This window comes from Octopus bimaculoides, chromosome 21, assembly GCF_001194135.2.
Source record: "Octopus bimaculoides isolate UCB-OBI-ISO-001 chromosome 21, ASM119413v2, whole genome shotgun sequence".
Taxonomy (NCBI): domain Eukaryota; kingdom Metazoa; phylum Mollusca; class Cephalopoda; order Octopoda; family Octopodidae; genus Octopus; species Octopus bimaculoides.
Genome location: NC_069001.1, coordinates 36,460,166 through 36,463,181, shown reverse-complemented (window position 1 = coordinate 36,463,181; position 3,016 = coordinate 36,460,166). Strand labels below are relative to the sequence as shown.

Here is a 3,016-nt window from a genome sequence, read left to right as displayed (position 1 = left end):
TCTACCGAATATGCTAATCAAGTGCCCTTATTAACTTTTAATTTAACATATAAAAAGAAATCTATAAAATATGGAAATTCTTGAATAGGAGATGAAAACCTATAAATACTTACAGTCTATTTTCTAGTTTAAATATCTAGACATACTTACTTTCCTAATTAAAAAAAAAAATTCAAATTAGAAACAGGTGTTTAAAAAAAAAAAATATATATATATATAAAAGGGAGCAAGAACAACCCTTAAGGGACATAGCATCAGGTACGTTCTAACTTGTATTTCTTGAAAGGTAATTATTTCGAAGGGAGGAGATAAGTTTGCTCGTTAGCAAATGAACATTTTCGAAATATGTATAATTTTCAAAATTCAGCAAAGTAAATTTTCTCATATTTATTTATTTGTAGAATAAAATTGAAAAATAGGAAAATAATTATTCATCTTTTTTGTTTTTAATTGTAGAACTCAGTGCTTTAAATACTGGCTTCAAATTTTGGCACAAGGCCAGCAATTTTGGGAGAGGCAGTTAAGTCAACCCCAGTACTCAAATGGTTCTTATTTCGTAGACCCTGAAAGAATGAAAGGCAAAGCTGACCTCAGCAAAATTTGAATTCAGAGCATCAAACAAAACAAAATACCATTAAGCATTTTGCCCAGCATGCTAATGATTTTACCAGCTGCTGCTTTAATTAGAGCTACTCATAATGATTTCATATTCTGGCACAAAGCCAGCAATTTTGGGGGAGGGGTTAAGTCGATTACATCGACCCCCCCCCCCCCAGTATCCAACTGGTACTTGTTTTATTAACCCTGAAAGGACGAAAGACAAAATCGACCTGAGCGGAATTTGAATACTAAGTATTTCATCGGGTGTGTTAACAATTTGACCAGCTCACCGCCCTACTCAGAGCTAGGAATATCAGCTTATAAGCAATGAGTTTTTGATCCAATACATATATGCTAGTATTTATGGTTTCATCTTCTTTGAGTTCTACAGTTAAAAATGAAATATTTCACATTCTCGTAAAATTTGTAAATTCTTATGAAATAAATTAGATTTTGTTTAATTATTCCTTTGATTTAATTGAGAATTAGCTAATTATTTAAATATTGTCATGTCTTTGATAAATGTAACAGAATATGAAGAGTCATATTCTAAAACAACAGATTGTTCTTAATGAAAAAATTATCAATTTCTCTCAACAAATTTCAAAAAATTACCAATGTTTCCTCATCAAATTATGAAGATATATATTGTTGAGTAAAAGAAGAAACATTGGAAACTAAATTTTAAGCTAAACAAGCAATGTGGTCATTATCTGGCCTGAAATAATATCTGGTCAAGAAATACATTGCCACATCTACACGATGAATTGATAAAGATTGTAAATATTTTAGGAACACAAAAACCCCTTTATGGTATTCTGATGCCATGAATAAAATGAAATGAAGGAAATGGATGAAAATGGTAATGAAATTCAAATGACAGACTTTTTAATGAAATAGGTATAATGATATAGAGGTATAATGAAAATAATTAACAACTTGATGAGAGAGAAAAACGACACACGATGGCAAATACAGGACAGTTTTTTTGTTGTACAACACACAAGATGAAATGGAGATAAGATGACAAACATTTGTTAATGAATACAGACATCAAGTGTAACGAAGACAAAGATGAAAAAGAGGCAGAAATTCATTCACAAAGCTTCAAGTAGTGGTGGCCACTGCTGGTCATGCTGGTATTGTTGTTGTTGTTGTTGTTTATTTACTCCCAAAATATCTTCAGTCTGGAAATTTGGCCCAAATACTTGCAGTAGGGTGGACTACTCTTCTAAAGGTACCCGAGGACCATTCCAGGATACATACTCCAGGGATATTTCTAACACCATATCATGCAATGTTTTATCACTTGTCAGGGATGTGATATTAGAAAGATTATGGCTGCTATTTCCAGCAGGTTAAGTAACAAAGTAGACTCCCTGACTTACTTTCATGGTTGTTTAACCCTAAGTCAATCAAGATAGAGTAAATCTGTGATTAAACAGCATTTTGATCAAGACCATCTCAGCTTTTTATGCCAAAAGTATCTGGGACTAATATAACCCGAAGGGTCCTTTGTTTAAGACTGTAAGGTGCGATTTATAGATTTGGCAGCTATTTCTGACCAAACACATGATAACTTGTTAATAAGGGCTATAAAATTGGCAACAGTAGGTATATAAAATGGATTAATTCATTTGTTGATTATTTTATAGGGGTTATATTATCTCATTAAGTTATATCCATTTAATTCTACTAAAATACAAGCGAAATCTCTAAACAAAGGCCAGTTGAATGTATATATATATATATATACACACACACACACACACACATTATCATTTTTATTACCATTAAAGATGGCAAGCCTGTTAACAGACAAAATGCTTTGTGGAATTTTCATCTGGCTTTATGTTCTGAGTTCATATTCTGTTGAGATCAACATTGATTTCCATCCTCTTGTGGGTTAATAAAAAAAAGCACCAGCTGTGAACTGGGTGGGATGATGTAACTGACTGGTTCCCATCCCCCAACATTTCAGGCTTTGTGCCTATATTAGAAAGGATTGTTATTATTATTATTATTATTACCTTCGCCTTAGCGAAGGCAGAGGTATTGTTTTCAGTTATATTTGTCCACGGACAAGATATTGCAAGAACTGCTGGATGGATTTGGATGAAACTTTCAGGGATGTTTGGCCTCGTAACTGGCACGAACTAATTAGATTTAGGGATCGATTTGTTACTGGACAAGGATTCTGGATTATTTTTCTGATTCTTTTACTTAGTTTTTGAGAGCGGTCGAGTCATTTTTAGTATTCTCGTTTGTGAGAGCAGTCGAGTTTATTTCAGATATTCTCATTTTAAAAATCGTCTTTGGCTAATTGTTGAGAGGATGTTGGTGTTGCCTTGGCAGAGGTTTGCGCTCTCTGAGTGCTCTTGTTATTATTATTATTATTATTATTATTATTATTGAC

The 3,016-nt window shown here is 32.7% G+C and overlaps 1 protein-coding gene across 1 annotated transcript in view; it reads right to left on the bottom strand.

Annotated features, from left to right (window-relative positions):
- The window catches only part of LOC106875065 (neuron navigator 2), a gene marked incomplete at its 3' end in the record, with an annotated part of 294,273 nt that overhangs the window by 215,188 nt on the left and 76,069 nt on the right, over positions 1-3,016 (bottom strand). The window lies entirely within an intron of this gene.